Source organism: Papaver somniferum, chromosome 10 (genome assembly GCF_003573695.1).
Source record: "Papaver somniferum cultivar HN1 chromosome 10, ASM357369v1, whole genome shotgun sequence".
Lineage (NCBI taxonomy): Eukaryota > Viridiplantae > Streptophyta > Magnoliopsida > Ranunculales > Papaveraceae > Papaver > Papaver somniferum.
The window spans coordinates 143,408,849-143,423,272 of NC_039367.1; the positions used below are offsets into that span (position 1 = coordinate 143,408,849).

A 14,424-nucleotide genomic window follows, 5' to 3' on the forward strand; every position below is an offset into this window, starting at 1 on the left:
GATTTTGAGTTACAATAATGAAGAAGTAAAAGACGAAAGCATACCAGACTATTAAGAGAATGCAGGAAGTTGGGAGTAACGATCTAGAAACTCCGCGAAGAGAATTATCACCATCCATAAAGGAACATCGCAAATTGTAGCGAGAGCTTTGCAGGTATTAGCGAATTGATTATCTCCATTCCTTGCCAAGAATCAGAAAAGAGGCCAGAGAGCTTAGCCATAGAAGATTCAGATGGAGAATCTTCATTTGCAGCAAGGTCATCATTATCCTCATCATCCTCATCACTCTCGGAGTTTTCATGAGAAGGAATATTTGAAGGAGAGGAAGAACGGTTTTTCTCTTCTTGAAGGAGGAGCAGTTGGTTTTTCCCTGCGAAGAGCACCTTTGCCTTTATCACCAGTCTTCGCAACATTGGCAGGCTCTTCTATTTCAGCAATAATCTTCACACACAGATAGAAATAAGAAATAGAGGCAACAGTATACTGTTTAAAATCATAAGAGAATATTTCTTACCTCATCTGTGTATGAGCGAAGAGCTAACAAGGTACTAGCCTTCCCAGTCCTGTGATAGCTATCTTTCAGTTTCTGGATCTGTAGAATGTCGCAAGAGTCAGCGAATAAAATAATAAAGAAAAATAAAGAAATATAAATTAGGTAAAACTGGAAGAGACATACCCCTTTCTCCTTATCGGGCGAAGAAAATACCCAAGGTTGATAGGAAGCGAGATTTTCAGGAAGAACATTTGACCCAGCAATATAAGGTCCTTTCAGCATCAAGGGAAAAACACACCATTTATCATCTTTGGATTGGCGAGGAGTTGTGTTCTTACCAGAATGCCAATCAATGTCTTGCATGAGTATTATATATTCATCAATATTATCTTTCCTTTTCAAGCGAATACCCCAGAGAGTATTCTCTTTCTTCATGGAGATCAATTCATAATTTTCAAAGAAACTTTCTACTATGTATTTTCAGCAATTATCTCCAAGTTTGCGAATTTAGGATCCCTAAGTTCTTTGGAGTAAAGAGATCCTTTACCAGCACCACGGTTAGCGAACTCCAGCATCAAACGGATACAATCCCCACTAAATTGGAAGATAGCTCGCGAAAATCCTGAGTGAGCGAGAATTTCATAGAACAGAGGAATATATGGGTCATAAAGAGGAATGGGGAGACCTGCGACAATTTGACCTAACGAAATTATGATTGATTGATCATCACAATGTTGATCAGAGAAAAGTTTGATAGAAAGAATTGACTTGGCACTCTCACCAGGAATGGTAGAAAGTGTGAAACCTTTCTCAGCAAGATCTTTTTGGACGTCTTTTAAGTTTTTCTCATGTTTATGGCCACTTGGAGGCATATCTGAATATAGAGTATAGGAATGGATAAAAAGTAAGAAGATTGAAGAGGGAAGAATTACAGTAGCAGAACTTACGGAAGAACAATAGAGTTGCAAAGATGAGAGAATAAAAAGAGAAGAGAAAGTAAAAAGAAAATGGAAAGAAGAGTAAGAAGAATATATAAGGAAGATTTTTTTACTCGAATAAATAAACACCATTAATGTGAAAAGACGTGAGCAGTTGAAAAGTAGCGGTTACAAAATACGTGTCAAGAAATAGATGGAAGAAAGAATACGTGTGATAAATGCAGAATATGAAGAGATGAACAGTTGCGACATTTCTCACATCATTCTCTACTTCGCAGAGAAGATATGAGAAGAGGCAAGATGTAGGATCAGAATCTCGTAGCAATAATGCCCCAGCGAAATTATTAACAACACAACACAGCAGCGTCGCACAATAACTTCAGAAACGAAATAATAAACGACGTCAGCTAAATCATGAGAAAAATGTGATGGTCCTGCGAAAATTAGAGAGTTTGCGAGATTAACATTTGTAAGGTTGCGAAAATATCGCAAGCCATATCCGAAATAGAGGTTAGATTAGCTGTCATCCACTATGTTAAACTTTATATAAAGAGTCGATCAGCTGGAAGGAGGAGAGAGATCTTTTTCTGGGGAAGAAACAAGTAAATAGGAGAGAGAAAATCTAGAGCAGTGGTTATTCTTGATTCCTTTATCTTTTCTTGTAAGATTGTCCAAAGATTGATCAATAAATTTAAGATATTTAATCTAAAATGAGTTTAATGTTAATGAAATCTTGTGAGGGGTGTAGTGTAGAATTTCCTGCAACTAAATCATTCAATCATTTACAGGTAATATTCCTAGGCGCATACATCAGCAATAATGTATTAAGACCAGGCATAAAACAAGTATTTGGTTTGCGAAGAAGAACAAATGAAGACCTGCGAAGTTTAACCACAAGATGGAGAAATATGTGCAGTGAAATGGCTGGACGAGTGGATGAAAGAAATCTCATATTAGTGTTCATCAATGCACTCTTCGCAACAAATCTGTTATACACACAAATATTAAGAATTAAAGAAACCATATCAATGACAGAGTTACGCGAGTATCAGGAAGAATACATCGCTCTTGAACAAAATTTGAAAGAAATGGAATCTTCAAATGTGGAAAATACAAGCACAAAAGTTGGGAATGCGAATTTACTTCCTAAGATAACGAACACAATCGCAAGTACATCTCAAGGAAGACACGAAAGGCAATAAATGAAGATCAACAAAAACTGGTTGCAATGGGTAGTCGAAATCAAGAAGAGTAAGAAAGAAATACCGGATGCGGGAAATGAGCCGCCACCAGGGAGGAAAAGTAGAGAATTCTGTTCTTATCATCGCTTCCATGGTCACACAACAAATAATTGTAGGGACATAAAGAAAATCATACTGCGAATGATAGATCAAGGGAAGTTAGATTACTTTTTGGTAAAACAACTGCAAAATTTACATCCACCACCTCCAGAAGGTCGCACACAAGGTACGGAGACAGGAAGAAATACCTATTTGATTGAGGTGGGTGCGAAGGCAAAGAATCTATACTATAATTCTATAATACATTTGTTCAAGAACATATAAGACTTCCATGATAATATCTTGAGCAGAGTTTACGCGAGGGATAGTGATGGAAGAGAGATATTGAATCTTGCGAACATATCGCCCTTAAAATATTGGCAGAAGCAACTTATTTCCTTCAACGCAGAAGAGGTACCTGGAGGTGGAGAACCGCACGAAGTCCTTTAGTGGTAATGTTGGAAATCAATCCAAAAGCAAAAACTGATGAAGATGAAGAGGAAGACGCAGATACATGGGCTATTAACAGAATACTGATAGACCCTGGTAGTTCGGTGGACATCTTATTTTATCATACATACAAAACTATGGGTGGTCTAGATGAAGAGCTTATTCCCTCTACTTATAAGATATACGGTTTTAACGGCACAACTAATAAACCGAAGGGAGAAATAAGAATGTGAATTCCTTTAAAAGACATATCATCTAAAATAATATTATGTGTTGGTGATATAGAATCACCTTACAATGCTTTGATTGGAAGACCATGGTTTCATGGTATTCTATGGGTGGCTTCAACTTTCTACCAATGCATCAAATTTCCTCTTCCTCAAGGTGTAGGAGTAATAAGAGGAGATCCAAGTGAAGGAAAAACATGCCATGAGATTGACATTGACAAATGTGAAGAGCGCTGAAGCAAGCGAAGAAACTGGAAACAACAGATAAAATAAAGTCAGCGTGGTGAAAGGTTGATGGTAGATGCTGTAAATAAGGAGAAGGAGATAACACTTAATTTTGCAGAAGCGATTACAACTGCACAAGAGCAAAGGGGCGAATTCCAAGAAGGAGATCTGTGTTGAGGCAGAAACTTAGATATCAAAGAAATGGTATAGAAAACATGGAAAACATGGGGAAGGCCCATATAAGATCAAAGGAGTCGTTAACAATGGAATGTATGAGCTGATAGATGAGAAGGGAAATCCATCTAATGAACTATGGAATCAAGTGTACCTGAAGAAATATGGTCCATGCGGCAATTCGCATACGACATAAGAAATGGAACGAATTCGCATCAATATATTTGATAGCATAAGCGAACTCAAAGAGGAACAGACAACAAAGAAGCAAGCAACTTATCTTAGATGTAATAGTCTTCCATGAAGCAGCTACCAGTCAAGCAAAAGATGATGTCAGAGTTGTATTAACCAAAAATAAGAACGCAATTTAAGAAATCTTTTTCATTATAATGATATTATATAAGAAAAAGGAAAAAATAAGACTTCATAATAAGATCTTAGTAGAAGGAAACAGAAATAAAGACTCCAACCAGGGAGCCTAGCTATCTGATTGTGGGGTGCACCCTAGATCGGATAAAGCAAGAGGCAATAATAAGACCTAACACACGTCATAATCCGGATGCTAGTTAGCATGGCTCAAGTGAAAGCTACACCAACCCTGGAGCTTGAGTCATGGAGATTTGGGGTGAAATAAAAACCCATCCAGGATTGCAGAAACTCGATCAAGGCGCCGAGGTACACAGTTGAGTCAAGGGTTCCTGGGGCGTCTGGAGCGTACCTGGCCGCTCTTGACAAGTCTTGACTATGATGCACTCGGTCCGAAGAAAACCCACTTAGGACGCGGTCTTGTAACCATAAGCCATATCGATGGAGGGATAAGAGGCCGCGAAAACAACTGATTGTTGCATTACTGGATGAGAGGAGCCCACCCTAACCCGGTAGGGGTACGCCTCCTTGAAGGGTCAATCAGGGGGGATATAAGGTCGATACCCTCCATTAGGGAGATGAATTGTGTCAAAAGACACAAATATTATGAGACTTTTTACTCACGAGAGCATTAAGACTTGTCATATTTGCGCAACAATATACCCTGAAGAGGAAATAATAAAATAAAATGATAAGGCGAGATCAATGGGTCACTGCGCGAAAGCGTAAGGGCGTTCTGCGATTTCGTCGCGCAGAAACAATATCATATACTAGGCAAAATAAGACCTTTGACTAGGAAGGCTAAATAAGACCTCATGAGAAAAATAATATAGAAGCTAATAATTATTGTTTTGCAAGATGAATATAGTTGCATGGTTATAAGACAAAGAGAATTTCTCACAAAAGAATTTCGCATGGTAACACGAAGAACATAGCTGAGATAAAAACCAAAGCTAAATTTGTAAGAGGAAGAAAAGTTACAGTGATGAAGAAATTATAATAGCGTGCGTAAGATATATAACCTGATATATAATAATAAGACGTACTATGACACAAGAAGAATATGTACATTTATAATAATCTTACATATTAGCTTCATTCAATCATCTGCCGTCGAATACCAGAGGCAAGTATGGGAATGCAAACATTTAGAAGGGTGTTATTCGAAACCACACGATAGATTTACGAATAAGTTATTTGGACATCACTATGCATATTTAAAAGGATGTTATCCCAAGTTAATCTCATTTGCTGGAAAATGCTTATACAGGTATATAACAAGGAGAATACACAATAAAGGAGTTCCAAATATTCAAAAATATTACATTAAAGAAGTAGTTTTTAGAAGTTAATAATTGATGAATGAAGAACTGATAAAAGCTTTACAAGTGCGACAAGATAGAAAATATCTTCAAGAGAAAAGAAATTACTTCTGGCCTGCGCTATCTTCGTTAATCTCATCAGTCTCAGAGCCATCAGCTTCAAATTCAGTGTCTTCTGCATTAATTTCCTCATATTCTTCATCTTCTCTTTCACTATTAGAGATATTAGAAGTTTCTTCATTAGGAGGAATATCAGTAAACTTATACTTTGAAAGAGGAATTCCATTTTCAGCACAGATCTTCTTAATTGCGGCATCACGAACGCGAACAACATCCTTGCTATTATTTGAAACGGTGGTAGCAAATTGGTTTTTTAGCCTGCGACATTTAGAATCACGTGCGATAAGCTTCACCTCCAAACCTTTATCAGCGGCAATCTTTGATTCCAGCTCCTGAATTTGACTGCGAAGTTCTTTCTCAACTACTACAAAGGAAAAGTAAGAAGGTTAATATCACTTACAAAAAATTGATCAAGAAATAACAAATGGAAAAGCATAATGAACGAACTTCTTTATTGAAAGTAATATCTTTAATCAAAGAGGAATGATCTGACTCAAGGCTAACATTCACAACCAAGTCATTCTTAGCACTATCTAAGACTCTAGCAGCCCAATCAAATTCGACATCACTTTCTATGAGTAGTCGAGAATGAATCATGTTTCCTCGTTCAACAAGTGCGTCCCTTTCACTTAAAGCTCGATCTCGTTCCACTTGAACTTGAAGAACAGTCTCTTGGAATTTCTCTAAAGCTTTCACACCGTTAAGAGCAACTTGATCTTTCTCAACGATAAGAGTGCTTATCCTGTCTTGCAAAGCTTTATTTCTCTCTTTAATTTCTAAAAAGCGACGTCTAATATTGTTACTATTAGATAAGGCACTCCTATGTTGAACATTAAGATATTGGTACTTCGCCTTAAGCTCCTCCAAGGAAAGGGTATTCAACTTGTTATCAGCAAAGCTATTTAGAGAAGCATTAAGATACTCTAGAAGAATATCACCATCAACAGGATGAGGGAGAGAGAGAAATAAAGAAGTCGTCTCATCAGTAAGGCTGTAAATCTCTGCAGGAATAGAAAATTACAATAGGAGCAAAAGACATGAATAAACAGGTTGACAAAAGGAGTAAAGGATTACACAACAACTAATTGATCATTCCTTTTTTGAAGATCGAATACCTTGTTTGTACAAGAAGAGACATCAAATTCAAGTTGATGGTTTCTCTTGCGAAGATCAACAACATCATTCTCATGAATGGAGGTTTGGGACTTGAGTTCATTATTTTTAGCTGCAAGTCTGCGAAGCCTCCTTTCATAGTGTGAAGAGACCACATATGATGAGTGGGTTACCTGCGAGGTTATTAAATGTGAGAAACATTCGCATGATGCAACTTTAAGGAAAACGCGAAAGTATAAGCAATTACCATAGAAGCAAGCGAATATTGAAAACTTTGGCTCAGAGCTGAGGCAGCCCCACGAAGAGAATCATCACCCAAGGTAGGATCATCGATTATCTTCACAAGGGTCTTACATGTGTGAGATAATGAATCATCTCCAACTGCTGTCATGGATTCAGAAAAATACCAGATATTTGATCCATTGCAGATTTAATGGAGGGATCTTCACCAAGAAGACTGTCATCATCATCCTCGCTGGATCGAGAAATCGAAGAAGAAGAAGAAGGTGTTTTCCTCTTTTTCGAAGGATTCCTGGAAGAGGATATAGAAGTAGTCTTCTTACTTCAAATTACACCTTTTTCTTTCACACTTACAGTTCCAACAAAGCCACGGACCTCTCTAACAATCTCCGTCTACACGAATAATGAAAGATAAGAAACAGAGGCAACAATATTGTTAAAATTAAACAAAAAGTATTTGTTACTTCATTATTGTGCTAAGGTGTCGCTCGAGACGATTTTTGGCCTTTTTTGCTTGATCAGCCATCTGAAATGAGGAAAATAGGTAAGAGTGATAGAAGATAAAATAAAAAAGAGGGAAATAAAGATAATTAAAGATAGCATACCACTTTCTCTTCTTCGGTCCATCTAAAAACCCAAGGATCATAAGCAGGAAGTCCCTCAGGAAGGGGAAGAGTTAAGCCATTTTCATCCCTACCAGTTATGTATGGACCCCCCAAGATGATGGGATAATCTAACCATCGCGTGTCGTTCGACCAACGAGTGGTATTATTTGTAGTATCATGCCAATCGACATCTCGCATGATTCTTTTCTCTTCAGCAATACCATCTTTTATTGACAAGCGAATACCCCATTTAGAGGCGCTACTTTTCATGATGGTAACTTCGTAGTTTTTGAAAAAACATTTTAGGGTATAATCAGCAGGATAAATTTCCTCATCTTGATGATCAGGATTTCGCTTCTCCATTGGGTACTAAGATTCGTAATCTGCTGCACGACAAGCATATTCAAGAGTTATTCTAATACTATCGCCGCTAAGTTGAAATATGCCACGCGAAAAATTCGCATGTGAAAGGATCTCATAAAACAAGGGAATTTTGGGATCATAAAGGGGAATAGGAAGGCCAACAAGAAGTTGTCCCACTGAAATGATGATCTTTTGGTCACTCCATTCCTCAAGAGAAAACCATTCATGTCCAAGTTTAGATGAAGGTTTTGATCCAGCAGGGGCAGATAACGAGAAACCCCGTGCACCAAACTCATTCTTTAATCTATCAAATGCCTTCCAACCAGCTTCAGGCAATTTTTTGTATGGGAATGAGGAATAATGAAAAGATGATCAGAGATGATCAATAAGATCAAAATCAAGATGAGAGAGAAGTAACAGAGGAAGTGCGAGAAGAAATCAGAGGAGTAGCAGTAGAAGAAATAGTTACGGAGAATAAAAAAAAGACCAAGAGTAAAAAGAAGTATGAAGAAGAAGAAGAGTAAATAAGATATTGACTCTCGATTCCCGAGATATTCACCCATTAATGCGATGATTGAGAATGAACGGATAAGAAAAAGCGGCTATAAAGGACGTGTCAGTTCAAGAGTAGCTGAAAAGACACGCGTAAGTTCTCACGCTTAAATTAAGGGAATATGCCAGCTGAAAAGAATACGAAAAGATGAATGAGTGCAGCATTTTAAATTGGAGTTTCTCATATCGCTCCCTTTCCAAAGAAACAACATGAGAAGAGGAAAAATGTAGATACTAAATACCGCACGCCTATTATGTGTGCGAAGTAATGGTTCGATGAACGAGCGAAGGTTATCGCGTACAGTATAATTAAGATGACGTCAGAAGAATCATGAGTAAAGTGTGATAATCGTGCGATATTGTATAGTACGTGCGAAATGGGCCAATATAAGCGTGCGTCAACAACGCATGCGAGATCCGAAAATTGGGGTTTTGTTAGCTGTCATCCACTATATAAAATCCCTATATAAGGGACCGAGCGACCGTGTAAAGAGAGATCTTTTTGAGAGCTTGGACTTGGAATTGAAGAGAGAGAAAGATTGTTTGTTTCCCAAGTTAGAGTTCATCTCAAGTCTTGTAATCATATTCAAGATTTTATGAATGAATGTATAAATATTAAGATGATCACTTGATTATTGTTAAGATTTCATTAAGGGTGTGGTTGTAGGATTTCCTGCAAAGTACATTTGGAATTGGATAGACAGCTAGGTCTATGAATCCAACTTGGAAAGAGTGGTACCCCAAAGTTTTTTTTTTTTTTTTGATCGGTGAGTGGTATCCCAAAGTGATGATTATTTGATGATCATAAAACAAAAGGACCCGCTAAGTTCTTGGACTCGAGTATTATGGAGTTACCTTACACTTTGGATGGTAATTAATCAGAGTGGATTTCATTTAAATCCAGTTGCAGGAACGTACCAGATAATCCTAACCTCTTATGTTAACACACTTGATGGTAAGATATCTCACACTACTTATCATTCATACAATTGGAGAACAAAGAGCTTCAATGAGATTGGAATCAGTGGGATCCCCTCGTAGTTTCCATTTTTTACCTCGGAATCAAGGGTTGTGACTTTCTTTGAGCACCGTTTGCCTGTTCGGAGGCCAACCTCAACACAAATTTGATACGTTTTTTGAAGTTCCTGCTTCTTATTAATTTTTATCAATGGGAGAAAAGTAAATGTGTCCTTTGTACGTTTTATTTTCACATTCTAATATTCGTATTCAGCTAAACTATCAAAGTTGTGAATGTTTTTGTATATGTATCGCTTAGCTGCAGCATACATTTTCAATGGCTTCCTTACAATCCCAGTCAAGCTCATCTTGATTACTTCTAATAGCTTCTTCCAGGGCGTATTGCTATAGAATTGGTTGCTTACTTGTAGTTTGCAAAATTCAATATCTGAACTAAAAGGGGCCTATTTACTGTTGAGTACACATGGTTAATAGAATTTAATTCCCAGATATTTGCAGTAGGATCATTGACGATTCGCATTTTAGTACATTAAAGTTTACCATCAGGGTTCTATAAGATAATTAATAATTAGGTACCTATAAACTAATTAGGTACAAATTCTTAATTTTGATTTATATTGACCTATAGAAGAGGCCATTAAGCTTAGATTTTATTTTTATTACCTACTAGGACCCCCAATATCCCAGTACCTATAAACTAAGAAAGTGTTAGGGCAAGTAGATCTTCGAGTTAGGGTTTACGGAGTAAACTTTCAGGCCGGCTAGACGAGAGCTTCAATATCAGGTAAGAAGAACCTTTTCTTTTCTTTCGTTCAAAGATGCTTTCAGTTTCCAGGAAGAAGAAATTGTGCAACAAAAGGTTAAAATCATCAGCATCAGCATTAAGTGTAGGCAACAATAGTGATCTTCGAATGGACATTCTATATTGTTTACCAGTGAAATCTTTGTGCGTATTCAAAACCGTATCAAAACAATGGCTATCTCTAATATCTGATCCATACTTTGAGAGAAACTATAATCTTCGGAGTTGTGTCCTTTGTATACCTGCACTACATATGAGGGAAAGATTGATGGATTGAGCATGAGTGTTAGGTACAGAATGTAAAGCTTTGGTCATGGATGAACGAAGCGGTATTGATTACGTTCCCATTAATATTCCAATTAGTGTTACCCGTGGCTCGCTTATAAAATTTGAGCATTCTTGCAATGGTCTTGTTCTTTGTCTAGTTCGTAATTTAAAATATCGCACAACTTATGTCATATACAATCCGTCCATGAAGCATTGGAGAACCATTTCTTCACCTCCAGACAGAAAAACTCGTGTTCCTTATGTCCAGAGGAGTTTCACTATAGCTGTTGATCCTGCAAAATCAAGTTACTATGAAGTTGTGAGTGTCTGCAATGCAGATACCAGCAAAGATATGCATCGCATTGAGATCTAATCTTCCAAGACAGACTCTTGGAGAGATGCAGGGGACATCTTTCCTTTGTCTCCACCTGGTAAAGACGTCCCTTTTCCCTTGTCTCCGCCTGGTAGATTATCGGAGTCTGGTGTGTACTGGAATGGTGCAGTGCACTGGATCGAACACCGGACGGCAACTCTTCATTATTTTGATATTGGTTGTGAATTAATGAAGACAATTGCAATGCCAACGCAGACGCATTCCAAAGGAGATATTATATACTTTAAGGAGAGTAGGGGACATATTCATCTTATGGAGATGTGTAAAGGCGACATGCCCCGTGTTAACATTTGGGAGATGCGTACGGATTATACGGGATGGAATGTCAGGTATTACGTTGATCTTAGTCCATTAACAACTGTATACCCCGCTATACTAAATAGAGTTTCTATATTCAGTCGTTTTGATTTGGGTGTGCTGGTTATTGAGGAAGGCAAAGATTCGTCAAGGTTGATATTAAGGATAGGGAGGGACAAGGTTGATATTAAGGAAATGTATGATGTTGATCGCTATATCTATGAATTAGAAGGATTTCAGTATATCGAAACACTTGCTCATGCTTGAATATTGCTTTGAAGCAGCCAAAAATCAAAAGATACCTGAGAGACGGCAACAGAGGATGGTTTAGAGAGATAATATTAGAAGACTAACAAGAACAGGTGAAGTGGAACATGCCAATGGATTGATTTATGAAGAGACTCGTGGTGTTCTTAAGATCTTTTTAGAGAATGATATTCGTTATGGGTGTTGTTCACGCTTAGAAATGACAACATGAGAACTTTTTATGCGTTTGGTGGCTCTTTAAAGGTTAAGGCCTAGTTAGGGATGGGTGTTTCTGACTTGTTTTTTTCTTTTTTTTTAGTTTTTATTAAGTAATCCGAAGCTGTTACAGGCTTTGTCATATCCAGTAGTGTTGATATAAAAAGTGAAAGGGAATTACAGCTTCTTATGGTTACACTATATCGTTTGGTGAAATTGATTTTATCTGCTAAATTGATTCACCTCAGCAGTGCATCCGAGTTATCCATTCGTCTAAGACTAGACCAGCTTCTTGCTGGAGTTGCTGCTATAGAATTGGCTGCTATCTTTATCAAAACCAAACAATATCTATATTTAAGCAGAAACGTAACAAGACTTGTTGGACTTTTAATATGTTCTAAGAAAGAAAACTTGATTGAACTCATTAACCAAATGTTGAATAATAAACAATGCCCCATGCAATGAACTTACAAGTTTGAAAAGAACTTTACCAAGAAAAGAATATCAAGATGATCCACAAATTTTACCTAATTGTTGTTTATGTGCTACATTTTCAGTCTTTTTTCTTTTACAACTTTCTTTTTTCTTTTTCTTTTTCTTTTTCTTTTTCTTTTACAACTAGCATATATAAGCACATAGATAACCATAGAGTAGAGACAGTCTCATCAGAGAAATCTTCTTCTTCTCATTAACAAAAAACACTATAATTCTTCTCTCTTGATTTTCATTCATTCTTTGAAACATGATTACCACAAGAGCTATGAATGTCATTCTTTCTTTGCTTGTTTGGCAACTTTTATGCATGGCCGGAAAAAGTCATCGGAATCTTGCCCGTGCGGCTACTTTAGGAGAATGGAAACAATTACCGGAAAACATTGGTGTTTCAGCAATGCACATGCAATTACTTTACAATGATCGTGTTATTATATTCGATAGAACTGATTTCGGGCCGTCTAATTTATCGTTACCTAATGGTGTATGTCGGTATAATCCTGATGATTTGGCTCTTAAAGTTGATTGCACAGCTCATTCGCTTGAATATGACGTTAAAGCTAACTCGTTTCGACCACTAATGGTTCAAACTTATCGATTTTGTTCATCGGGTTCCGTTTTGGCGGATGGGCGGCTACTGCAAACGGGAGGGTTCAATGATGGTGAGAAGAAATATCGAGTCTTTCGTCCCTGTGCCGACTGTGACTGGCAGGAATTTGATAGACTGAATGCACCGAGATGGTACGCCACAAATCATATATTGCCAGATGGAAGGATTATTGTCATCGGTGGTCGACGGTCGTTTAATTACGAATTTTACCCGACATCAAAAACACTTATCGATTTTCCGGTTCTAGTTCAAACAAATGACCCGGGTGAAGAAAACAATCTATACCCTTTTGTTCATCTAAACGTGGACGGCAACTTATTCATTTTTGCCAATAACCGAGCAATCTTATTCGACTACAACAAGAATTCCATCGTGAGAATGTACCCGCAAATACCCGGTGGTGACCCACGGAATTACGCAAGTTCAGGCTCATCAGTACTACTTCCATTGAGTACAGATGGCACTGAAGCTGAGGTATTGGTTTTCGGCGGTGCACCCAGAGGTTCATATGCTCAGGCAAGTAAAGGAGTATTTGTTACCGCTTTGAGTACATGTGGGAGAATTAAGATCACGGATGCTTCACCGCAATGGCTCATGGAAAATATGCCCACTCCAAGGGTCATGAACGATATGACTTTGCTTCCTGATGGAAACGTTTTGATCGTGAATGGCGCCTCAAGGGGAACATCCGGGCATGAACGTGCTACAAACCTGGTTCTGAGTCCAGTTATTTATTTCCCAGATAAAGCAGTCGGTTCAAGATTTCAAGTCCAAAATCCATCAAAAAGACCAAGAATGTAACACTCATCGTCTGTTTTACTGAGGGATGGCAGGGTTTTAATAGGAGGTAGTAATCCTCATGAGGGTTACGTATTCTCTGGAGTTGATTTCCCGACAGACTTAACTTTAGAAGCGTTCTCACCGGCATATTTGCATACAGAGTTCGACAGCATCCGACCTACCATTGTCTTGCCTACAGCACATGCAAGTGTAAATTATGGTGAAATTTTAAGGGTTCAATATACGATTTCAGGTACACTTAGCTCACGGGAAGTAAGTGTGACCATGGTATCCCCTTCATTTGCGACTCATTCTTATTCCATGAATCAAAGGTTGCTGCAATTGGGAGGTGGAAACTCCATCAAGGTTGGAACATCCACGTACACTACCGAAGTTAGAACGCCTAAATCTAGCATTCTTGCCCCATCCGGGTACTACATACTGTATGTTATTCATCAAGGTATTCCTAGTGTGGGAACTTGGGTTCATATATCAAGTAAGCAGAGTGCCGAGTGGTAGCATTTAGTTGTTACAACTAGAATGCATATACGCGTTTCAAATTCTAAATTAAAGGTTTGTACTACAGATTGTGTGACAATTCTAAAGAAAGTGGTATCTACCGTCTCCGTCATCACAACAGTGCATACAGGGAAATGATTGATGAACATCTTTTAAAGCCAAGTTGTTACTTCTAAAAAAAAATTAAAAATGTTGTACTGATTGATATATAAAATATTAGATTGGAATTTGTCTTTGTTCATGTTCTCCGAATTTCTCTTTTGTTACATTCTGTTTTGAATGTTTACTTTTTGGTTAGAGTTGTGGATCGTAATAGTTTTTGTATGTCTTTAGGATTCGGTTCTTCTGTCCAAAT

General features: G+C 37.7%; 1 pseudogene; it reads left to right on the plus strand.

Moving 5' to 3' along the window:
• The first annotated feature begins 12,419 nt into the window (after nt 1–12,419).
• LOC113316388 lies at nt 12,420–14,069 on the plus strand (annotated as a pseudogene).
• Nucleotides 14,070–14,424: the final 355 nt, after the last annotated feature.